The sequence below is a fragment of the Pan paniscus genome, chromosome 22, assembly GCF_029289425.2.
Source record: "Pan paniscus chromosome 22, NHGRI_mPanPan1-v2.0_pri, whole genome shotgun sequence".
Classification (NCBI taxonomy): domain Eukaryota; kingdom Metazoa; phylum Chordata; class Mammalia; order Primates; family Hominidae; genus Pan; species Pan paniscus.
Window position 1 is genome coordinate 41,814,040 of NC_073271.2, and position 25,829 is coordinate 41,839,868.

The following is a 25,829-nucleotide window of genomic DNA, read 5'->3' on the forward strand; positions in this document are numbered from 1 at the left end:
AGTCATTTGGGTATATACCCAGTAATGGGATGGCTGGGTCAAATGGTATTTCTAGTTCTAGATCCCTGAGGAATCGCCACACTGACTTCCACAATGGTTGAACTAGTTTACAGTCCCACCAACAGTGTAAAAGTGTTCCTATTTCTCCACATCCTCTCCAGCACCTGTTGTTTCCTGACTTTTTAATGATTGCCATTCTAACTGGTGTGAGATGATATCTCATAGTGGTTTTGATTTGCATTTCTCTGATGGCCAGTGATGATGAGCATTTTTTCATGTGTTTTTTGGCTGCATAAATGTCTTCTTTTGAGAAGTGTCTGTTCATGTCCCTCGCCCACTTTTTGATGGGGTTGTTTGTTTTTTTCTTGTAAATTTGTTTGAGTTCATTGTAGATTCTGGATATTAGCCCTTTGTCAGATGAGTAGGTTGCGAAAATTTTCTCCCATGTTGTAGGTTGCCTGTTCACTCTGATGGTAGTTTCTTTTGCTGTGCAGAAGCTCTTTAGTTTAATTAGATCCCATTTGTCAATTTTGGCCTTGGTTGCCATTGCTTTTGGTGTTTTGGACATGAAGTCCTTGCCCACGCCTATGTCCTGAATGGTAATGCCTAGGTTTTCTTCTAGGGTTTTTATGGTTTTAGGTCTAACGTTTAAATCTTTAATCCATCTTGAATTGATTTTTGTATAAGGTGTAAGGAAGGGATCCAGTTTCAGCTTTCTACATATGGCTAGCCAGTTTTCCCAGCACCATTTATTAAATAGGGAATCCTTTCCCCATTGCTTGTTTTTCTCAGGTTTGTCAAAGATCAGATAGTTGTAGGTATGCGGCGTTATTTCTGAGGGCTCTGTTCTGTTCCATTGATCTATATCTCTGTTTTGGTACCAGTACCATGCTGCTTTGGTTACTGTAGCCTTGTAGTATAGTTTGAAGTCAGGTAGTGTGATGCCTCCAGCTTTGTTCTTTTGGCTTAGGATTGACTTGGCGATGCGGGCTCTTTTTTGGTTCCATATGAACTTTAAAGTAGTTTTTTTCCAATTCTGTGAAGAAAGTCATTGGTAGCTTGATGGGGATGGCATTGAATCTGTAAATTACCTTGGGCAGTATGGCCATTTTCACGATATTGATTCTTCCTACCCATGAGCATGGAATGTTCTTCCATTTGTTTGTATCCTCTTTTATTTCCTTGAGCAGTGGTTTGTAGTTCTCCTTGAAGAGGTCCTTCACATCCCTTGTAAGTTGGATTCCTAGGTATTTTATTCTCTTTGAAGCAATTCTGAATAGGAGTTCACTCATGATTTGGCTCTCTGTTTGTCTGTTGTTGGTGTATAGGAATGCTTGTGATTTTTGTACATTGATTTTTTATCCTGAGACTTTGCTGAAGTTGCTTATCAGCTTAAGGAGATTTTGGGCTGAGACAATGGGGTTTTCTAGATAAACAATCATGTCGTCTGCAAACAGGGACAATTTGACATCCTCTTTTCCTAATTGAATACCCTTTATTTCCTTCTCCTGCCTGATTGCCCTGGCCAGAACTTCCAACACTATGTTCAATAGGAGCGGTGAGAGAGGGCATCCCTGTCTTGTGCCAGTTTTCAAAGGGAATACTTCCAGTTTTTGCCCATTCAGTATGATATTGGCTGTGGGTTTGTCATAGATAGCTCTTATTATTTTGAAATACGTCCCATCAATACCTAATTTATTGACAGTTTTTAGCATGAAAGGTTGTTGAATTTTGTCAAAGGCTTTTTCTGCATCTATTGAGATAATCATGTGGTTTTTGTCTTTGGCTCTGTTTATATGCTGGATTACATTTATTGATTTGCATATATTGAACCAGCCTTGCATCCCAGGGATGAAGCCCACTTGATCATGGTGGATAAGCTTTTTGATGTGCTGCTGGATTCGGTTTGCCAGTATTTTATTGAGGATTTTTGCATCAATGTTCATCAAGGATATTGGTCTAAAATTCTCTTTTTTGGTTGTGTCTCTGCCCAGCTTTGGTATCAGAATGATGCTGGCCTCATAAAATGAGTTAGGGAGGATTCCCTCTTTTTCTATTGATTGGAATAGTTTCAGAAGGAATGGTACCAGTTCCTCCTTGTACCTCTGGTAGAATTCGGCTGTGAATCCATCTGGTCCTGGACTCTTTTTGGTTGGTAAACTATTGATTATTGCCACAATTTCAGCTCCTGTTATTGGTCTATTCAGAGATTCAACTTCTTCCTGGTTTAGTCTTGGGAGAGTGTATGTGTCGAGGAATGTATCCATTTCTTCTAGATTTTCTAGTTTATTTGCGTAGAGGTGTTTGTAGTATTCTCTGATGGTAGTTTGTATTTCTGTGGGATCGGTGGTGATATCCCCTTTATCATTTTTTATTGCGTCTATTTGATTCTTCTCTCTTTTTTTCTTTATTAGTCTTGCTAGCGGTCTATCAATTTTGTTGATCCTTTCAAAAAACCAGCTCCTGGATTCATTGATTTTTTGAAGGGTTTTTTGTGTCTCTATTTCCTTCAGTTCTGCTCTGATTTTAGTTATTTCTTGCCTTCTGCTAGCTTTTGAATGTGTTTGCTCTTGCTTTTCTAGTTCTTTTAATTGTGATGTTAGGGTGTCAATTTTGGATCTTTCCTGCTTTCTCTTGTGGGCATTTAGTGCTATAAATTTCCCTCTACACACTGCTTTGAATGCGTCCCAGAGATTCTGGTATGTTGTGTCTTTGTTCTCGTTGGTTTCAAAGAACATCTTTATTTCTGCCTTCATTTCGTTATGTACCTAGTAGTCATTCAGGAGCAGGTTGTTCAGTTTCCATGTAGTTGAGCGGCTTTGAGTGAGATTCTTAATCCTGAGTTCTAGTTTGATTGCACTGTGGTCTGAGAGATAGTTTGTTATAATTTCTGTTCTTTTACATTTGCTGAGGAGAGCTTTACTTCCAACTATGTGGTCAATTTTGGAATAGGTGTGGTGTGGTGCTGAAAAAAATGTATATTCTGTTGATTTGGGGTGGAGAGTTCTGTAGATGTCTATTAGGTCCGCTTGGTGCAGAGCTGAGTTCAATTCCTGGGTATCCTTGTTGACTTTCTGTCTCGTTGATCTGTCTAATGTTGACAGTGGGGTGTTAAAGTCTCCCATTATTAATGTGTGGGAGTCTAAGTCTCTTTGTAGGTCACTCAGGACTTGCTTTATGAATCTGGGTGCTCCTGTATTGGGTGCATATATATTTAGGATAGTTAGCTCCTCTTGTTGAATTGATCCCTTTACCATTATGTAATGGCCTTCTTTGTCTCTTTTGATCTTTGTTGGTTTAAAGTCTGTTTTATCAGAGACTAGGATTGCAACCCCTGCCTTTTTTTGTTTTCCATTTGCTTGGTAGATCTTCCTCCATCCTTTTATTTTGAGCCTATGTGTGTCTCTGCACGTGAGATGGGTTTCCTGAATACAGCACACTGATGGGTCTTGACTCTTTATCCAACTTGCCAGTCTGTGTCTTTTAATTGGAGCATTTAGTCCATTTACATTTAAAGTTAATATTGTTATGTGTGAATTTGATCCTGTCATTATGATGTTAGCTGGTGATTTTGCTCGTTAGTTGATGCAGTTTCTTCCTAGTCTCGATGGTCTTTACATTTTGGCATGATTTTGCAGCGGCTGGTACCGGTTGTTCCTTTCCATGTTTAGCGCTTCCTTCAGGAGCTCTTTTAGGGCAGGCCTGGTGGTGACAAAATCTCTCAGCATTTGCTTGTCTGTAAAGTATTTTATTTCTCCTTCACTTATGAAGCTTAGTTTGGCTGGATATGAAATTCTGGGTTGAAAATTCTTTTCTTTAAGAATGTTGAATATTGGCCCCCACTCTCTTCTGGCTTGTAGGGTTTCTGCCGAGAGATCCGCTGTTAGTCTGATGGGCTTCCCTTTGAGGGTAACCCGACCTTTCTCGCTGGCTGCCCTTAACATTTTTTCCTTCATTTCAACTTTGGTGAATCTGACAATTATGTGTCTTGGAGTTGCTCTTCTTGAGGAGTATCTTTGTGGCGTTCTCTGTATTTCCTGAATCTGAACGTTGGCCTGCCTTGCTAGATTGGGGAAGTTCTCCTGGATAATATCCTGCAGAGTGTTTTCCAACTTGGTTCCATTCTCTGCATCACTTTCAGGTACACCAATCAGACGTAGATTTGGTCTTTTCACATAGTCCCATATTTCTTGGAGGCTTTGCTCATTTCTTTTTATTCTTTTTTCTCTAAACTTCCCTTCTCGTTTCATTTCATTCGTTTCATCTTCCATTGCTGATACCCTTTCTTCCAGTTGATCGCATCGGCTCCTGAGGCTTCTGCATTCTTCACGTAGTTCTCGAGCCTTGGTTTTCAGTTCCATCAGCTCCTTTAAGCACTTCTCTGTATTGGTTATTCTAGTTATACATTCTTCTAAATTTTTTTCAAAGTTTTCAACTTCTTTGCCTTTGGTTTGAATGTCCTCCTGTAGCTCAGAGTAATTTGATCGTCTGAAGCCTTCCTCTCTCAGCTTGTCAAAATCATTCTCCATCCAGCTTTGTTCCGTTGCTGGTGAGGAACTGCGTTCCTTTGGAGGAGGAGAGGCGCTCTGCGTTTTAGAGTTTCCAGTTTTTCTGTTCTGTTTTTTCCCCATCTTTGTGGTTTTATCTGCTTTTGGTCTTTGATGATGGTGATGTACAGATGGGTTTTCGGTGTGGATGTCCTTTCTGTTTGTTAGTTTTCCTTCTAACAGACAGGACCCTCAGCTGCAGGTCTGTTGGAATACCCTGCCGTGTGAGGTGTCAGCGTGCCCCTGCTGGGGGGTGCCTCCCAGTTAGGCTGCTCGGGGGTCAGGGGTCAGGGACCCACTTGAGGAGGCAGTCTGCCCGTTCTCAGATCTCCAGCTGCATGCTGGGAGAACCACTGCTCTCTTCAAAGCTGTCAGACAGGGACATTTAAGTCTGCAGAGGTTACTGCTGTCTTTTTGTTTGTCTGTGCCCTGCCCCCAGAGGTGGAGCCTACAGAGGCAGGCAGGCCTCCTTGAGCTGTGGTGGGCTCCACCCAGTTTGAGCTTCCCGGCTGCTTTGTTTACCTAAGCAAGCCTGGGCAATGGCGGGCGCCCCTCCCCCAGCCTCGCTGCCGCCTTGCAGTTTGATCTCAGACTGCTGTGCTAGCAATCAGCGAGATTCCGTGGGCGTAGGACCCTCCGAGCCAGGTGTGGGATATAGTCTCGTGGTGCGCCGTTTTTTAAGCCGGTCTGAAAAGCGCAATATTCGGGTGGGAGTGACCCGATTTTCCAGGTGCGTCTGTCACCCCTTTCTTTGACTCGGAAAGGGAACTCCCTGACCCCTTGCGCTTCCCAGGTGAGGCAATGCCTCGCCCTGCTTCGGCTCACGCACGGTGCGCGCACCCACTGGCCTGCGCCCACTGTCTGGCACTCCCTAGTGAGATGAACCCGGTACCTCAGATGGAAATGCAGAAATCACCCGTCTTCTGCGTCGCTCCTTAAGTGAGTTTTGATTATTTGATTCTTGTAAGAACTTGCTCCATCTAAGTTGGCAGATTTACTGACATGCAGAAGTTCATAGCATCCGCTTATTGTATTTATTTATTTATTGAGGTGAAATTCACTTAAAATGCAATTAAAGTGCACTTAAAATGCAATTAAAGTACACCAAATTAAAGTGTACAATTTGGTGCATTCAGAATGTTGTACAACCAGTACCCAGTTTCAAGACTTTTTCAAAACTTTTTTGTTACCACGAAGGAATACCTCCCACCCATTAAGTAATCACTCCTGGTCTCCCCCTGTCCTTATGCCCTGGAAACCACTAACCTGCTTTTTGTCTCTATGGACTTGCCTGTTCTAGATATTTCATCTGAAGAAATAATGTAATATATAACCTTTTACGTCTGGGTTCCTTCACTTAGCCCCGCTTGGAGGTTCATCTGTAACACGTGCTGTACTTCATTCCTTTTGATGTCTGCAGAATACTCCACTGATGGCTGTACCAGATGTGTTTATCCATTCATTTGCTGATGGACATTTGGGTTGTTTCCCCGTGTTGGCTATTGTGAATAGCACTGTTATGAACAAGTATCTGCTTACATCTGTATTTTTAATTCTTTTGGGTCTGTACCTAGGAGGGGAGTTGCTGTCCTATGGTGATTCTATGTTTAACTTTTTGAGGAACTGCCAGACTGTTTTCCACTCTAGCAGCACCATTTTTCATTTCCACCAGCGATGTATGTGGTTGCCTGTTTCTCCAGGTCCTCACCAACATTTCTGTTAGACTTTTTTGATTATAGCCATTCTGGTGTGAAGTGGTATCACATTGTGGTTTGACCTAATTGTCTTCATAATATCTTTTGTGTCTGTATAATGTTCTATTTCTCATTCTTGATATTGGTAATTTGGGCCTTCTACCTTTTTTCTTGGTCAGTGCAACTAGATGTTTATCAATATTATGTGCCTTATTAAAGAACCAACTTTCGGTTTTATTAATTTTCTGTATTTTTTACTTCTATTTATATATTTTTAGAGACAGAGGCTTGCTCTGTAACCTTGAACTTCTTGGCTCACGTGATCTTCCTGCCTCTGCCTCTCAAGTAGCTAGGATTACAGGGATGTTCCACCATCTACCATGCCTGGCTAATGTAAAAAAAATTTTTTTTGTAGAGAGTAGGTCTTGCTATGTTGCCCAGGCTGGTCTCAAACTCCTGGCTTCAAGTGATCTTCCCACTTTAGTCTCCTGAAGCAAGTATTTTTAAAATGGCTTTTCAGCTTATAGATTTTTATTCTTTATTTCCTTTCTTCTGCTTGTTTTGCTCTGTTTTAGTAAGCTTAGGTAATGGATTTGAGACCTTTTATTTCCCTAATATAATCATTTAGTGCTATTGATTTCCCTCTTGGTACTGCTTTTACTGCCTCCCACATATTTTGATATGTAGTGTTTTCATTTTTATTCAGGTCAAAATGCTTTCTTATTTCCATTGTGTTTTTTCTTTGACCCATATGTTATTTAGACATGTGCTGTTTATTTTCCAAGTATTTGGAAAACTTCCCAAATACTTTTTTGTTCCTGATTTCTAATTTAATTGATTTCTAATTTAATTCCATTGTGGTCAGGAAACATTTTTTTTATTCCTTTAAAGTTTTATTGAAATTTAAAAAAAATTTTCAGAATATTACCTTTGAAAATATCTCATGACCACTTGAAAAGAAGGCATATTCTGTTATAATTGTGTGGAGTGTTCTATAAATGTCAGTTAAATAATGTTGGATGATAATGTTATTTGAGTCTCCTATATCCCGTACTGATCTTCTGTAGGTTTTTACAAAATCACTTATTGAAAGAGAAGTGTAGAAAGCTTCCATTATAATTGTGGATTTATCTATTTGGTGGGGGGTTGCTTTATATATTTTTAAGCTCTTTATTAGGTCTGTGAACGTTTAGGGTTATTATTTTCTCTTGATAAACTGACCCCTTAATTATTATATAATGTCCTTATTTCCTTGTGGTAATATTATGTACCCTGAAATCTACTTTTTCTGATATTAATATAGTCACTCCACCTTTTTTTTATTAGAGTTAACATGGCACATTTTTTCCCATCCTTTTTCTTTTAACCTCTGTGTATGTTTATATTTAAAGTGGGTTTCTTACAAATAGCTTATAGCATGGTCTTGTTTTTTTATCAAGTCTTAAAAAGTACATTTTAATTGGGATGTTTAGACCATTCATATTTAATGTGATTATTGATATGGTTGGGTACAAATCTGTCATTTTGCTGTTGGATTTCTATTTTTCCCACTTGTTATTAGAGTCCCCTTTTTTCTCTCATTCTCCTTTATTTTGGATTGAGTACTTTCTATGATCAGTTTTATTACCTTTACTAGCTTTGTTGCCCACACAATGGGTGGGTTCAATTGCTTGGCCACCAATAGTACAATGAGCTCAACCAAGGAGGATTTAACAAGGGAATCTAAAATTGCAACAAGTAAGGAGGACACCAGGGATAAATCTCCAAAGCGGCGCCTCCCTGAACAACGCTGAAAACACCGTTTTTAGGCTCGTTAGCTGAATCATTGTGTGTAGAAGGTACAGTCAAGGCAGCACAGGCACAGTTGTCAGTCATGCTTCTACATACATCACAGGTATACAAGATGGCAAATAAGCTCTTCTCTGGGCGGAGTTTTTAGTATGGTAATGAGGAGAGTTTGCCAAAGTTCATCTCCAACTGAGGCCTTTCTGGATCTAACTGGCTTTTGTTTCACCAGCACTGGGCTTCTTCCTGGAACTTTTCTTAAACAACAACTCAAGATGCAACAGTTAAAGTGGATACTTTTTACAGTATATGCCTGAAAACCTGAGGACATTGGGTTGCAGCTTATTAGCTTTATCTCTGTGTTTTCAGAGGTTGCTTTAGGATTTGTTGTATATTTCCTTAAGCTACCATAGTCATCTGCAAGTAATATCATACCAATTCACATATAATGTAAGAACATTACCAAAGTATACCCTCTCACTTCTGGCTATTACATTATGCCCTTATCTCCTCACTTCGATATTGTCATAAGCCCCACAATGCATTGCCTTTTTTTTTTCTTTTGCTTTACATAGTCTATTATCTTTGAAAGCAATCTTAAAAAATTAAGAACAAAAGGCTTTTATATTTTACATATTTTCTGTTTCAATGGTTTTCACTTCTTTTTGTAGATCCAGATTTCCTTCTGGTATTATTTTCCTTTTGTATTTTGTACTTCTTTTAATATTATTTGCAGTTCAGGTATGTTGGATAATGAATTATTTTAGCTTTTGTTTGTTAGAAAAAAATCTTCTTTTTACTTTTATATTTGAAAGTTATTTTTACTATGTATAGTATTCCAGGTTGGTAGCCTTTTCTTTCATTACTTTAGAGATAGAATTCAATTGGCTCCTGACTTGCACTGTTTCTGAAAAGTTCTCTGTTCACCCTGTCTGTGCTTGTCTCTTTGTACATAGTTTCCTATTTTAAAAAATTAATTATATTGTGTATATCTAAGGTACACAATATAATGTTATAAAATACAGATAATAAAAAGGTTCCTGTAGTGAAGCAAATTAACATACCCATCATCTCACATAGGTACCCAGTTTTGATTTGTTTTGTTTTTCTGTGGCAAGAGCAGCAAATGAGTAGATTTTAGCTGCTCTTGTCATAATGTTTCTTTTTTACTGGCTGCCTTTACGATTTTTTTTTTTTTTTTTTTACATAATTTGATTATGACGTGCCTTGGTTTAGTTTAATGTTATTTATTTATTTATTTATTTCTGGTTGGGGATTGTTGACCTTTCTGAATCTATGTATGGGCTTAAATTTTCATCCATTTTTGAAAACTTTTTGTAATTTTTTTTGTCTGTTTTAGAGACAAGGCCTCGTTCTGTCACCCAGGCTGGAGTGCAGTGGTGCAATCACAGTTCAGAGTAGACTTGAATTCCTGGGCTCAGGTAATCCTCCAACCTCAGCCTCCTGAGTAGCTGGACTACAGGTGTGTGCCACCATGCCTGGCTGATTTTAAAAATGTTTTTGTATAGGTGGAGTCTCACTGTGTTGTCCAGGCTGGTCTCAAACTCCTGGGCTCTCAGAGTGCTGGGATTACAGGCTTGAGCCACTCTGCCCTGCCTTTTGTCATTATTTTTTAAAATATGTTTTTGGCTTGTCCCATCCCCTGCTTCTGGGTCTCCAATTACACATATATTTTTGTCTTTTGGGAGTGGAGAATCTTTATCTGTGTTTTATTTTAGGTAGTTTCTGTCTGCACAGATTATTCTGTCTGTACATTGACTGATCTTTTCTTTTGTGGTCTAATATGGTGTTAATCCCAGTCAGTATATTTTTTTAAATCTCAGATGTATTTTTCATCTCTGCATGCTTGATTTGTGTGTTTTAAAAATACTTTTCTTGTCTCTCCTTAGCATTTTGTGCTTTCCTGTATCATCTTCTACATATACAATGTATTTATGATAGATGTTTTATTTATTTATGTATTTATTTTTTGAGATGGATTCGCTCTGTCGCCCAGGCTGGAGTGCAGTGGTGCCATCTCGGCTCACTGCAAGCTCCACCTCCTGGGTTCACGCCATTCTCCTGCCTCAGCCTCCCAAGTAGCTGGGACTACAGGCGTCCGCCATCACGCCTGGCTAATTTTTTTTGTGTATTTTTGGTACAAACGGGGTTTCACTGCGTTAGCCAGGATGGTCTCGATCTCTTGACCTCATGATCCGCCCGCCTCGGCCTCCCAAAGTGCTGGGATTACAGGCATGAGCCACCGTGCCTGGCCTATTTATTTATTTATTTATTTATTTATTTATTTATTTATTCAAATGGAGTCTAGCTCTGTCACCCAGGCTGCAGTGCAGTGGTGCGATCTTGGCTCACTGAAGCCTCTACTTCCTGGGTTTAAGCAATTCTCCTGCTTCAGCCTCCCAAATAGTTGGGATTACAGGTGCCCACCACCACGCCTGGTTAATTTTTGTATTTTTAGTAGAGATGGGATTTCATCATGTTGCTCAGGCTGGTCTTGAACTCCTGACCTCGAGTGATCTGCCTGCCTCTGCCTCCTAAAGTGTATAATAGCTGTTTTAATGTCTTTGTGTACTAATGATCTCTGTGTGTATAATTTCTGAGTTTGTATCTTACTGATCAACCAATCTCATTATGAGATATATTTTTGTGCTTCTTTGCATGCCTCGTCAGTTTTGGACGGATGAAAGACATCGTAAACTTTGTATTGTTGGACTCTGCATTCTTTTAAAATATTTTGAACTATGTTTTGGAACGCATTTAAGTTACTTGGAAAGTTCAGATTTTTTGGCAGCTTGTTGCTGACTTTGTTAAGCATTGCCTAGTGTAGTACCCCAGCTTAGTCTGCTGCCAGTGCAGTCATTTGAGTGCTCAGTGTGGTGTCCCCTGTACTGCAAGGCTCCTGCAGTCTAGTTGTTGGGAGTAGGAACTCTTCCCAGATCTGTGTGAGCCATAGCTATTGTCTGTACTTTTTCTTTTCATTGGTTCTTCCCCCGACCTCCTGTAGTCCACTCACTCACATGTGCCCATCCATGTCCAGGCAGAGACTAGAGAATCCACCACAGACCTCTGGGATGTTTCTCTGTGCAGGGCATTCCTTTCTGGTACTCTGCCCTCTAATTCTAGCTTTTGCCTCCTGTGCTGTGGGGTCCTGAGTGCAGTGCATCCTGATGAGACGGTGCTGCAGGCCCAGCCCACCGACTTCCAGAGATGTCAGTTGCATCTCTCCCCTTTCCTCTCTGCCTTTGCCTCCCTGAATTCTCAACTCCGTTTCCAACTCCCCTGGCCTTGCCTGGGTTCCCCTTTCCTGTGCTGTGGCCCAGGCACTCTCCCCAGGCTGTAGGCTGCAGCAATTGTAGGATGCATCCCATTTGCTTCCCTTCTCTGGGGATCGTTGTCCTGTGCTGCCTGCTGCTCCATGTCTGAACACCCTCGTCTCATATCTTTTGTCTGACTTTTAAGTGAGGTGGGAGAGTCACCCCAGTCTCACTCTTTCTCTGTCACAGCTGATCATGGTCCAGGCTTTCTTATGTTTCTGTAGTCTTTGGACATCACTGGACAGAGGCCGGCTGTCTGTCTGTAGGAGTCTCTGCGTGGTGTTCACCTGCTAATTCAGTCTGCACAGGGAGAACACTTGGCCTGTGGTCCAGGTGAAGGCCCTTCAGGGTAGAGCCGAGACTGTGGGTGTTCTGGGCTGTCCCGTCCCGTATACTCTCCCTGTGTTCTTACCTTCCCCTATAGATTCAGAGGGATTTGAGAATCAGCTGTGCCCCAGACATCAGTCAGGCCGAGGACTGTGGGTCAAGGTTCAGGGACCCTGGGGTTCTGAGTCTTTATCAGTATCGTGTATGTTCCAGACTCAGTTTAGAATTGAATCACTTTTTATGGAATTCTTTCTCTGGGAAACTGTCTTTGACCTTCTCAATAACTGATTTATAAACATGTCTTTTTAATAGATGACTTTGGTTTGATAAAATTTGGTATCTAAGGTGATAGACTGTGATTTCTGTCTCTCTTTGGAAAGCCTATGATTTCCAATTTTAATTGTTTTTTCCTTCAACTGTTTACAGGACTGTCTACGAGAGAGAAGCTCCCCACGTGGTTCCGTGTAAGTAGTGCTTCTTATGACGCTGTCACAGGCGATATTTTTAGACTAAACGACTCTTTCGGTGTCAGCAGAGTTGAAAGTCTTGCTCTCAAGGGAAGCCGTGTGTCTCTGCTGACCCTCTGGATCCTGGTTTTATGTCTCATGGGGAACCTGCCTCAGGTCACACTACTGCCAAGAGCATGTAGTGTGAGTGACACGCGTTTTCCCTTCTTGCTTCTGTGGAACCAAAATTTTAAAAGAGGCAGTTTCCTCCCTCTCTGGTAACCTTTCTCCACAGTTAACCTGACCATGTAGACCAGCAGGAGCTGGAGGGCCAGTTGTTAGTGCACTTGGAGCCTACTGCACGAGCCTACCGCACGAGCCTACCGCACGCCTTTGTTCTTGTGCCAACAGTGCCCACTGCCCGGTAGTGCCTGTGTGTGCAGTGGCCGTGATGGCACCACAATGTCTGAAGCCACACAGTGCGTGGGTGACATCTGTGGAAAGGACCTGGCACCGGCCAGCACACAGAGGCACTCACCTGTCTCACACAATGCACTGTGGTCCCAATTCTAGTTTTGTAAAACTACCTCGAGATGACTCCTTTTAAAATTATCCTTAAGATGTCTTTCTTTTTCTAAAGCTTATTAAGGTCATTTTCAAAACGTTTTCAGCAGGAACTTGGTGTATATTTGCAGTTCTGCATGGGAAACTAATGTAGTCATGATGGCTGCTGATGCTGATGAAGTAGTACCAGCCACCCTGATTTCATAACTTCCATAGAATCACTCCCTTCTTCCTCCCAGTGCCCCTTTGAGATAGGGATTGTTATTCCCTGAGGCTTGGCGAGGTGAAGTAACTCACTCAGGTTATCTTGGTGCCAGTGGTGGGGCTGGGATTTGAGCCAAGTCTTCCAACTTCACAATAGCAGAGTAAGAAGAGCTGCCTTGTTGATGGGACGTGGGTCGGAGCTCCCAGTGTGTCTTGCCTTCCTGGTGTGCTTGATGGCAGCCCTGGGCTGCTGTGAGGTCCTGAGCACAGTGCATCCTGAGGAGACAGTGCTGCGGGCCCCGCCTACTAACTTCCAGAGATGTCAGCTGCAGCTGCAGCAGGGCAGCGCCCTGGTTAGAGAGACAGCATGGGGAGTTGGCAGGGGGAGGCCCTCGGAGAGTTGGCATGGGGAGTTGGCAGGGGGAGGCCCTCGGAGAGATGGCATGGAGGGGTTGGGGCCTGTGCTCCTAGGTGCTTAGGCTTGCAGGTGACTGGAATCCTGACTAATATCGTAAGAGGAGAGTTCTTACTAACAAATTACTTGAACAAAGACTTTGTTTGTTCCTTCATTCGTTCAGCACATGTTTACAGTGTGCCTGTGATGTCCCAGGCGCACTGCCAGAATCCTGACATCCTTGCGGGGGGATCGAAAACATAAATCTAGTCAGTGAGTTCATCCTGTGGCATGTCAGGGGGTGACAGTGGCTGTGGAGGAAACAGGGAAGGGCAGGGTGTGGGAGTCCTGGTGCTGCGTGAATAGGCCGTCAGGTCAGCCCTGAGACACGGGGCATCTGCGCGAGTCTTGCTGGAGGTGCACGTGTGAGCCCCTTGGTGCAGGAGGTGAGGAGCTGCAGGGCCAAGGGGGTTTGGAGCAGAAGCTCGGGTCTGACATGCCTGGTGCATCCATGGGGCAGTGAGGAGGCTGCGGGGCAGGAGGTGAGAGTGCAGCTGGGGCACATCAGGGGTCTCACAGGTCATCCTGAGGCTGCTCTCAGTCCACGTGGCGTCGGGGCTGAGAGGAGCCCACAGCAGGGTGGGTGTGGGAGCAGGGAGCCAGCCAGTCTCTTCTCTGTGCTAGGTTATTGTTGTGGCTTTAGCTAAAGCTGCTGTAATACCTGTTTCTTAGAGGAATCCAAATCCCTGTTGCCTTGGGGCCAACTTTGTAATCTTACAAATCTGGATCTAATTTTCACCACACTCTCAAGGGAAGAGCCTCTGGGACTCAGACAGATAAACAACACCTGTTATGTGCTGTTCCCATTTTCTCTTCGACTTTGGTGTTGTCCAGATTCTTCTGAGCCTAACTGTAGGCTCTTCAGACCCAGCCTACAGTTCTGGAAATAAACCAGCGTGCTAGGGTGGGGCGAGCCCAACCATGCAAGCCATGCCCCGGCAGCCAGGCTGAGAGGCAGAGCAAGCAGTGCAGGTGGACCCATCGCCTGCCAGCATGTGGGTTCTGGAGGCTGCAGCAGGCAGATTCTGGAAATTCCCTGAGGCCTTCGTTCAGTACAGACAGGGAACTTTTATAGGTACCTGTGGCCTCTTCTGCTGGTGGGAATGGAGGTGCCATGAGCACTGAGCTGGTTGGAACAGAAGGGCTCTCCTCTCGTGGGCTGTGTCGAGTGAGTCCTGCAGCTTCCTGCTGTGAGATTCTGGGGTGCCATGATGAAGCAGAGCGGAGCTCATCTGAGTGGATGTTTCCCAGGGGAGCCAGTAGTTTTGGAAGCACTTGGTTTTTCCATTCCCATGTCTTGGAGGACTCTTCCCCCTTCCTGAGAGAGAGCGATGAATGTAGGCCTCCATGGAGAAGCACAGGTGCCTTCCCCGGGCTGTGTGTGGTCCGTGCAGACCTCTCAGGTCCACTTCATTTTGCAGGTAAGGACCCATCTCCCATAGCTGGTTAGTGCCAGAGCCCACTCCTAGCCCCATGTAGGGGCTGTTTTTCAGCTACAGCAAGATCAGGAAATAAGAAGTAGTAATGAACACTTCATTGAAGATTTTTATTTACTTTGAGGTCTTTTATTTCTTGTAATACTGAATTGGTTATTTGCTTCTTAGAGTTTTTTTTTTTTTTTTGAGACAGTCTAGCTCTGTCGCCCAGGCTGGAGTGCAGTGGTGCCATCTTGGCTCACTTCAAGCTCCGCCTCCCGGGTTCACGCCATTCTCCTACCTCAGCCTTCTGAGTAGCTGGGACTACAGACGCCCGCCACCACGCCCAGCTAATTTTTTGTATTTTTAGTAGAGACGGGGTTTCACCGTGTTCGCCAGGATGGTCTTGATCTCCTGACCTCGTGATCCACCCGCCTCGGCCTCCCAAAGTGCTTGGGATTCCAGTCGTGAGCCACTGCGCCTGGCCTAGAGTTTTTTGCTTTCTTTAAGATAACAATTTTCCTTATAGAACTGAAAAATATGAAAAAGAATTTAAAAATTCACCTATGCTTAGCCTTAGTGCAGAGAGCAGCTGAAGGGTATCAGGGGATTGTCCTCACCCCTTCCTGTCCTTGGCCCCCTGGGTAGCCCACCCATCTTCATCAGCCCACCCCTTCCTGTCCATTGTCCTCTGGGTGGCCCCCCCATCTTCATCAGCCCACCCTTCCTGTCCATTGTCCTCTGGGTGGCCCCCCCCATCTTCATCAGCCCACCCCTTCCTGCCCATGGCCTTCTGGGTGGCCCCCCCATCTTCATCAGCCCACCCCTTCCTGTCCATTGTCCTCTGGGTGGCCCTCCCCCATCTTCATCAGCCCACCCCTTCCTGTCCATTGTCCTCTGGGTGGCCCCCCCATCTTCATCAGCCCACCCCTTCCTGTCCATGATCCTCTGGGTGGCCCCCCCATCTTCATCAGCCCACCCCTTCCTGTCCACGGTCCTCTGGGTGGCACCCTCCATCTTCATCAGCCCACCCCTTCCTGTCCCTTGTCCTCTGGGTGGCCCCCCCCCATCTTCATCAGCCCATCCCTTCCTGTCCCTTGTCCTCTGGGTGGCCCCTCCCATCTTCATCAGCCCACCCCTTCCTGTCCATTGTCCTCTGGGTGGCCCCCCCATCTTCATCAGCCCACCCCTTCCTGTCCATGATCCTCTGGGTGGCCCCCTCATCTTCATCAGCCCACCCCTTCCTGTCCACGGTCCTCTGGGTGGCCCCGCCATCTTCATCAGCCCACCCCTTCCTGTCCATGGTCCTCTGGGTAGCCCCCCCCATCTTCATCAGCCCACCACTTCCTGTTTGTCCATGGCCCCTTGGGTGGCCCCCACCATCTTCATCAGCCCACCCCTTCCTGTTTGTCCATGGCCACCTGGGTGGCCCCCCGATCTTCAGCCCACCCCTTCCTGTCCACGGTCCTCTAGGTGGCACCCCCATCTTCATCAGCCCACCCCTTCCTGTCCACGGTGCTCTGGGTAGCCCCCCCCATCTTCATCAGCCCACCACTTCCTGTTTGTCCATGGCCCCCTGGGTGGCCCCCCCATCTTCATCAGCCCACCCCTTCCTGTTTGTCCATGGCCCCCTGGGTAGCCCCCCACCATCTTCATCAGCCCACCACTTCCTGTTTGTCCATGGCCCCCTGGGTGGCCCCCCGATCTTCAGCCCACCCCTTCCTGTCCATGGTCTTCTGGGTGGCCCCTCCCTTCTTCATCAGCCCACCCTTCCTGTCCATTGTCCTCTGGGTGGCCCCCCCATCTTCATCAGCCCACCCCTTCCTGCCCATGGCCCTCTGGGTGGCCCCCCCATCTTCATCAGCCCACCCCTTCCTGCCCATGGCCCTCTGGGTGGCCCCCCCATCTTCATCAGCCCACCCCTTCCTGCCCATGGCCCTCTGGGTGGCCCCCCCATCTTCATCAGCCCACCCCTTCCTGCCCATGGCCCTCTGGGTGGCCCCCCCATCTTCATCAGCCCACCCCTTCCTGCCCATGGCCCTCTGGGTGGCCTCCCCATCTTCATCAGCCCACAGCACCTGGTGCTGCCCTGTAGTCACTGTCACACACACTCTCTTCGCTTTGCCTCTGTGTCCTCCCAGTGTCCATGTGGTAGAACAAGATCACAGCATTGATGGAGACCACATAGCTGTGCAGACTAGTCTCGTCTAATTTCACAGCCAAGGGCTTGGATCCACCCTCACCTGCCTAGTCCCAGCAGCACCCCCTTGAAGAATTGCTTCTGCCTGAGGCCATTCTGTTCTGTCTGCTTCCCCTTCCTCAGATCTCTGATCTAATCAGATGTGAGTCTCAGCTGGCGTCTATGCCTCAGAGTTAAGGAGAAGAGAGTTGCTTCTCTGCCCCATCCTCCGACCCAAGGGGCTAAGTCGCGTTTCCTCCCTTGGCCTTTCCTGCCCCTCAAGTGCAAGGAGCCCTCGCTGTTAGCTCAGGACAAGCCCACCCTCTTGTTTCCTCAGGGACTTGCCCCGCTGTGTGGTCTGTGGTGCCATCTCTCTGCGTGCCCTCCTCACTGGCAGGTCACTTCTGTTAGCATCCAGGATGACTTAGTAGCTCCCATGTTAAAATTAAAAAAAATTATTCCCTTGATCCTTGATTTTCAGCCAGATTGGCAAATTGATTTCACAGTGACCTCTGCTTCCTCTTAAAAGCGCACTAAAATGACAGGCAAGATGTTTTTAAAGGGCAGAAGTCACCAAGAAATTGAGAAAGAAGATGACAGAACTTTGAAAGTTGGAAGGCAAATGGTCAGAGCAGATCTGAACCTAGAAAGCTGAGAGGTGCGTGTGTGTGTGCATGTGAGTGTGTGTGTGGTGTGTGTTTGTGTGTGTGTGTGTGTGAAGTGTGCGTGTGTGTGTGTGTGAAGTGTGTGTGCATGTGTATTTACCCACACAGGTCTGTGTGTACACATGCGTGTGTGTATGTGTGTGCAGGTGAGTGTGTATATAGGTGTGCACGCATGCGTGTGTGTGTGGAAGGTGTGTGCATGTGTGTGTGGTATGTGTGCATCTGTTATATGTGTGTGTGTTGAGGGGACTGAGAAGTGAGTTTCTTGTGTTGCAGACAGTGCCCCCACGTCTTGGGAATGGCGTTACTGTGCAGCTGAACATGGGGAGGCAGTAGAGATACGGCTGACATAGGAAAGCTGTGGAAAGCTTGTCTGAGAAGGAGTCAGCCTCTCAGCCCTCTCCTACCCAGTCTGGTTCCTCCCTGGAAGGTGACTTGGGTGCCTGCCCTGCGGTGGGGGACTGTCCTAAACAGAAAGCAGGGCACGGGACGGCTTCACTCCGGCTCCTCCTTATTTGGCCCCAGAGCACTGGGAACCTAGGAACAGACACAGGAGGGAGGGAAAGGAGCCACTTGGTGGGTGAGGAAGCTGGACGCTGGGGCCCTGGGGCGTGGCTCCAAGAAGGGCTGGAGGGTGATGTCGGGATGAGTGGGTCTGCAGTGGTCGGCCCCGTGGCTCGGAGTTTGGAAAGAAATCAACCTAAGTTCATAGAACACCAAAGAAAGCAGTGGGGAGGCCCTTATTCACTGCGAGAAGCAGAAACATTGTGCAAGAAGGGAGCTGCAGCATCAGGTGTGGGTACCAGGTGCACAGCCAGCGAGGGGAGTCCTGGAGAGTGGGGAGGAGGGCGAGGTAGGGGCTCAGGAGAGTCAGTGCTCATCTTTTATAGCAGGAAGCTAACAGCTGATACATAAAGTTGTAAGATCAAGAATAGCAATACAAACTCAGTAATTAGAAATATGGAGATAAAGAAATGCCAAAAGAGGCTAAGAGCTCAGGGAAGGATTGTGATGTAGAGGGCAAGGGAGGGGTAGGGCCACTGCTTTTCATAAGCTTTATCGAATTATTTGCTTTTAAAAACTGTATATTTATAGTTTTATTAAAAATAAAAAATTTTAAAGGTTATATGGCAAATATTATTTTATAAAAGATTGATGAACCTCAGGCCCTGAGCTCCCTTGCTTGCCCTGCTCCTGCCAGGGCAGACTTCCACTGCCCTTGCCCTCTGGTCCTCTCCACTGCAGAGGCCCGGCCTCTGCCTTGGTGAATCTGAGGCAGATCTTTCTCCTCAGGTTGCTTGAGCTCTGCAGCATTAGGCCTGGTGAGCGCCTCTTGCCCAGTGCCCTGGGGGCGGTGGGGAAATTCCAGTCCAGACTGTCTGCCTCAGGCATTCAGTACACGCTTTCGTGCCCTGCTTTTTAACTGAATAGTATTCTGCAAAGTGTTCGACCTTACCTAGTTTGAGAACATTATTTTTAGAAGGTTGCTTGGTTTCCCATGTTGTGGATCTAGGTATCATTTATTGGATTATTCCCTTTTTGTTTATTTTTTCTGATTTTCCACTAATATCCATAATACGAGGTAAACACCCTTGTGCATAAATCCACAGCAGCTTTCTCTCTTTTGTAGGCAGTGTTCACACCTACAGAATTCCTGGGTCAGAGGACATGGACATTTAAAAGAGGCATAATGTGTAATTGCCAGGTTGATCTCAAAAGTGCAAGTTTGTACTTGAACAAGGCTGTACCAGAGTGCCTGTGCTGTTGTATCCTGACACACCAGGTACTGCATACGTCTCCATCTCGAAATGCAGAAGCACACTGAACACACATGGCTTAGCTCTTTAACAATAATGTCGTTTTCCCCCATGCTCATAAGCATTCTTGCATTATTGAAGATACTCTGCTTTTATGTCTGTGGGAGGAATTTTCCCCAGTTGAGTCGTGCACTTTTTCATCTGATCTGTAGCATTTTGGGTAGCTCGCTCAGTATTTTCCGTTGTGATGTCGTCTCTTATTGTGTTTACATTTAGAAAATCCTTTTCTTGGGATTTAATTAGGTGTATGTTCTTAGGTGAAGATCTAAGTTATTTTTTCTTATATTAGAAACACCATTTATTCAAAATACTTCATTTTTCTAATGATTCATGCTGCAACTTTTTATGTATGTGTACCACATATGAAAATATTGTGTATTTTAGTGTCTGTTTCTGAATTCTCTAATTGACCTCTTTGTTCTAGTGCTGGTACACTGTTTTAATTATTTTAGTTTCATGATATATTTCCATATCTGATAAAGGTAACCAATATTTCAAAAAACATTTTGGTTATTCTTGGCTACCTACTTTCTAAATGAACTTTAGAATGATTTTCAAGTTTAAAAAGTTCATCATATTGAGGTTTCTTTTCAAATGGATCAGATCTATAATTTAAATTATAAACAGCTGACATTTCAACAATATTTAAATAGTTTCCTATATAGAAAGGGAATCTGTCTTTCCATTTATTCTGTTATTAGCCTTCAGTTACATTTCATAGCTTTCTTGCTATAGGTTTTATCTTTCAAATTCTTTTCCAACTAATTTGTGTTATTTGGTTATTGTAATTGGGATTTTTCCCATTGCATTTATCAAATATTTAACATTATATAGGAAAACTATCAGTTTTTATATATTTGAATGTGGTCACATGTTAAAATGGTTTTATTTGCAAAAGGGTTTTCAGGTGAAATTTGACTTATTTTTACCTTGACCCAACATTCACCATGAAGTATGCTCCCCATAGCTCTCTGGTATATATTCTTCATTAAGCTACAGAAGTTTTCTTTTATTGCTATTTATTAAGTTACGTGTTTTTTAAAATCAAAAAAGTTGCATTTCACTAAATGTGTTCATTGCTACTATTTAGGTGGTTGTATGATTCCTGCTTTTGTCTCTCAATGGAGTGAATTCTGTTCCTGACATTCCAAGTGTTGATTCTTGGAATAAACCCCGTTAGGCCATAGCTCTTCCAATTATAATATGCTCCCAGTATCTTATTGGGACTAGAATAAGGGTTAATAATAGGGTTAGGGCTAGAGTTAAGGCTAGCATAAGGGTTGGAGTTACCGTTAGTGTTCGAGTTATTGTAAAGGTTAGGATTAGGGTTACTGTTAGGGTTATCGTGAGGGTTATGGCTAGGGTGATAGTGCTCTATAAGGTTCTTTTTTTTCTAATTTTTATATGATTTTGGCAATAAATGATAGCTTGCTTTCATAACATGATTTGAGAATCGTCCCATGTTTTTCTATCCTTTATTTAAATAACAAATTTTTCTGTCTTCTGTTTAGAAATGCAAATGTTATCAGCCTTCGATAGAATTCTACCTTTAATAGAATTCGTCTATCAAAGCTGCTAAGCCTGGAGCCTATTTTGGAGACTGATTTTTTAGTGTCTATATAGTTTCTACCATGGTTATTGATTTTATACACATTTTCTTATACACCAATGGTTTTTGCTTAGGAAACAGTCAGTTTTAAGCAAGTTTTTAGGTATATAGGTAAAAATGTGTATATGTTTTATATATATATACATATGTATGTATATAACATATATATGTTGTGCTCGTCATTTTTCAGTCTTTAAAAATTTTTAACTTAATTTAATTTTTCTTTTTATTATTTTTTTAGAGACAGAGCCACACTCTGTTGGATGTTGATCCCAGCTCACCGCAGCCTTGAACTCCTGGGCTCAAGCGATCCTTCCACCTCAGTCTCCCACGTAGCTGGGACTACAGGCATGTGCCAACGCATCCAGCTAATTTTTAAAATTTTTTTAGGCACTGGGGTCTTGCTTAGATGCTCAGGCTAGTCTCAAACTCCTTGGCCTCAAGTGATCTTCCTGCCACGTCCTCTCAAAGTGCTAGGATTACAGGTGTAGGCCACCATGCCGGGCCTAGTTTTTCAGTCATTTTATCTGTTACTGTGTTCCCTTTATTTCTAGTACTTATTTCAGCATTTTAGTCACGTTTGTCTAATTTTTTCTCCAAAATAGCTTTCATTTATATTGATCATTTATAATTTTACTATTAATTTCTCATTTTAGCATACATTATAATTATAATTCTCTTTTTCTTCAAGTTAATGCTATTATTTTAATAGTTTTCTGAGTGCTTCTTTGAACATTTTCATTTATTTTCTGACTAACGCATTTGACTCTCAGTCTTCTAAGACACTTTTAACTCTGTTCTACTGGCTTTATGTGTACTGACCTGTTGTCACTCATGTTTTTATTCTTTAATTTAAAAGATTAATTTCTTGGTAGTCCTGTCTAGGAGGACTATTCTTTTGTTGTTAAGTTTCTACTTTTTAAGTATCATGTTTGCTCTGTGTGGGTCAGAGAGGGACTGGGCCCTTTGTGACTGTGGGTGTTTTGTAGGAGATGGCTGTGGGGCTTGGGGATGGAAGAGTGGCACCCACTGTAGGCATGTCACAGGCTGTCACAGAGCAGCAGGGTACAGTGTGAGCAGTGGAGAAGGTGCCCAGAGGGACCCCATGGGGTTGTATGCTGCCTGTGGTCCTGGGAGATGGAGTGATTGCTCTGGAAGAAAAACAGTCTGGAGTTTGTGGGGAGCAGACAGACTTCTGTGTGAGACCCATAGGAGACGTGCCATGGAGGCTTTTGGAATCCTGGCTCACAGCTGAGGGGACGGTGTGGGGCATACAGAGAGCCACGTGCCAAGAGGAAGAGTTGAACCCAGGGGAAAGGGTAAGCTGTGGAAATACAGAGCTTCCCAGACCCACCAGCTTTATTTAATAAGGTCAGATGCTCTCGTTGACATCACCGTTCCTGGGTGGGAAGGCTGGGCTCTGTGAGGCCCTCCCCGGCCTGGACTCTGGGTGGCCTGCCATTCTCGATGCGTGGTTTCTGTCTCTTGCTATGTTGTCATGACTGCAGAGTTGGAAGGAACCCAGGTGCACCTCGTGTGTTCTAGCCTGTGGATGCAACAGGGGACAACTTCATTTTAAGAACTGGAGGCCCAAGTTATGCTGACGTGTATCATGGTATCTGAGACCAGGTGTGTCTAACATGTGCCAGGTGACCCTCTCTGCAGAGAAGCTGGGCAGCGCATTCTCCCGCTGGGCAGCCTTGGGCTCAGCCAAAGCTCTGTCTTCACGAAGAAAGGGAGGAAGGGACAGGGGAAGAGCTTCTGCCTCCATAGGCGAGGATGAGGACATAGGAGGCACTGAATAGTGGCCAGGAGAGGAGTGAGTGAGGACCTGGGGGTCACCCACACTTCAGAGTGAGGCGCACTTGCAAGAGTGTTGGCATCGTGTGAAGGCAGACAGCGCCACACGGTGTTGTGTCAGCATCGCTGTGTCAGTCCATTGACGTAGCGCACACGGTGTTGTGTCAGCATCGCTGTCAGTCCATTGACGTAGCGCCCACACGGTGTTGTGTCAGCATCGCTGTGTCAGTCCATTTTCATACTGCTATGAAGAGATACCCGAGACTGGGTAATTTATAAAGAAAAAGAGGTTTAGTGGACTCAGTTCCACATGGCTGGGGAGGCCTCACAATCATGGCCAAAGATGAAGGAGGATCAAAGGTGCATCTTACATGGTGGCAGGCAAGAGAGTGTGTGCGAGGGAACTGCCTTTTTATAAAACCATGAGTCTGGTGAGATTTATTCACTACCATGAGAACATGAGAAAAACCCACCCCCATGATTCAATTACCTCCCACTGGGTACCTCCCACGACACGTGGGGATTATGGGAGCTACAATTCAAAATGAGATTTGGGTGCAGACACAGGCAAGCCATATCAATTGCAAAGCCCACCGGGCATCCTTGTTCTGAGAGGAGCACCAGGCCGCGGGGTGAGCTCTGGGCCTGCTGAGCCTCCTGGACTCTGGCCAGCACAAGCCCTAGCATCCATAGGCGCTGCTGCGGTGACAGTGGGGCGGTTCCAGCCCCTCCCAGCCAAGACCCAGGGCCTGCGGGGATGGGCAGCACTATTTCACTGTGGAAATGTGGGCCCCAGAACCAAGAGGGCCAGGGAAGACCTGGAGGTCTTGGCCGGCTGGGGCAGGGCGTTTTCACATGCTCTCAGTCACAGAGGCTGTGGCCTTGCCCTTACCCCGCTCCTCGCCAGCCAGCAGAAGCTCTGCAGCCTCATCGAATCTCAGGTTCTTTATTTGGAAATGGTGCAGCACACCTCTCGAGGGAGGACAGACTGCCATGGGCCCAGCGGAGGTCTCATGGCACTGGTGTCCTTCTTTCCTCCCTCCTCTGAGTTTTCTCCTTGGCTAGGTAGCGTTCCTTCTGGACCTTCTCTGCTTTGCTTTTTTCCCTCTCACAGGGATTTGGAGAGTGCTGCCCTCCCGGAGGTTGAGATCAGATTGCAGCCTGGCACGGAGGGATGATCATTTTTCGTGATGACTCATCCCTCCTCCGTGCCGTGCTGCCAGGCTGTCTGGCGGCCCTGCGTGCAGAGACAGTGATAGATCTGGAGAGCTGTTGTTGCTGGTCCGTGGTGACTGGGGATGGCATGTCAGGTGGAGAAGAATTTCCTCTGTGTGCACATTTAGACAGGTGGGAGTCAGCATTTCTGTGTGCTTTTATTTTACAAATGCACCATCCATTCATTGGAGATGCAGTCTGTCTACTCTTGCTCGTCAGCGTGCATGGTGAGCTGCGTCCATCCCAGTCTCCTGCTCCACCCAGGCCTCTGTCGTCTTCCTCTGGATCTGCAGGGACACTTGACAGCTTACTTCATTCTGTGTAGTGTTCATGCCTTTGCGCCATAGGCCCTGTGTGAATGGTGTCACAGAGGCCACCCTGTCTTTGGCGATGAAGGGCAGTCAGTGATAGACTCTGGAAGTACTGAGCTAGGCTGAGGCTTTTGGTGTGGGTGTGAGCTTTGCTCCAAGTGCTCTGGCCATTTTGCTCTTCTGAGGTACAGGCTGACAGCCCTGCAGCTTTGTTCACCCTGGTAGTGAGTAAATGGGTTTGACTTTACCCACCTGTTTCCCAGCCTCTGCCCTTGCAGCAAACCCAAGATAGGACTCCTCTGAACACGGCTGCATCCACATGTACCTTCTTTGCTGAGCTTGTGCCTCTGGCCACATCCAGCAGGGCTGGTTGCAGTTGGGGGCAGGTGTTAGAAGCACAGCGGTGAGCTGTTGTCATCGTTCCCTTGTGTTAAGCTGGCAGAGTCTGAGCACAAGTCACGGGAAGAGAAGTGTCCGGTAGGAACCCAGCTGGGCTGGTGCAGCAGGACTAGCCTGAGAATCCAGAGACTGTGTTCTGCTTCCGGCTTCTCTCCCAGATCACCACGTGACCTCGGCTAGGTTCCTTCCCTCTCTGTGCTGCTTTTCCATCTGTGAGACTGGGTCTCCTGACCTGTTCCTGCCCTGACCCTTGGGGGAAGGTTGCTTCAGCTTTTACAAAGAAGGCAAGAACCACCAGTGTCTTTCTAGGAACAAACATATGACCTATGAGAAGATGGTTCCCATAATCATTACTATGTTCCCTGCAAAAGTTCCTCACTTAATTCCTGTAATTCTCCAAGGTCTTTGATTAACCCTTTTTATCAGTAAAGAAACAGAGACTAAAGATGAGCCAGCATTGGAGCAGAATCCAGCCCATAGTTGCCCGTTTTCAGAACCTTCTCTCCTTCACTTTATTGCTATTAGATTGTAAGAAGTTCAGATCTCAAGTACTCATGGTCAAATTACCATCCAGAGTCACGGATGTTTTACACGTTCACCAGCATTTCATGAGAGTGTCTGTGTGAGTGCCCTTCAGTCACACTGCGTCTTTTCTTTGTTCCAGCTTGAGAAGGGAGGAAAACACAGAAGACGAGGGCTGAAAGATGGCATTGGACTTGGCACAGGGATGGTCAGGAGGTCCTGAGTCACTTTGAGAAGGTGCAGAGGAAGCCAGATTGAGCCAGCTTGAAGAGTCAGGGAGAGGGAGGGGTGGAGATGGCTGTGGAAAATGTTTGACTCTGAAAACTTGGGGTCTAGAAGGGAGGTGTTTGGGTTGCATCTTTAGTATGAGCTACTTGGTTATATTTAAAGCCTGAAAATGAGTTAGTAGAGAAACTTTGAAAATTAAGAGACAGAGAGCACGTGGATGCTGCTAGACATTGGTCCCTGAGGAGTCAAGAGGGTGATTCAGAGGATGGAGAGGTGCTGTTTCCTGGGAATGGGGGTGTCCTCTCATCACCAC

At 45.2% G+C, this 25,829-nt stretch overlaps 1 protein-coding gene across 49 annotated transcripts in view; it reads left to right on the top strand.

The window, feature by feature from the left end:
• The window catches only part of PCBP3 (poly(rC) binding protein 3), a 310,671-nt gene that overhangs the window by 85,785 nt on the left and 199,057 nt on the right, over nt 1-25,829 (top strand). For 34 of the 49 annotated variants that reach the window (XM_055105323.2, XM_055105327.1, XM_034948107.2 and 31 more), the window contains one exon: nt 12,115-12,152. The exons of 5 other annotated variants lie outside the window; for them this stretch is intronic. The gene's annotated coding sequence lies outside the window, so the exon portion shown is untranslated. Of the gene's footprint in view, nt 1-5,041; nt 5,487-9,386; nt 9,510-12,114; nt 12,153-25,829 lie in introns of those variants that run through there. 10 more of the 49 variants (XM_055105311.1, XM_063601335.1, XM_063601336.1 and 7 more) reach the window with 4 other exon arrangements.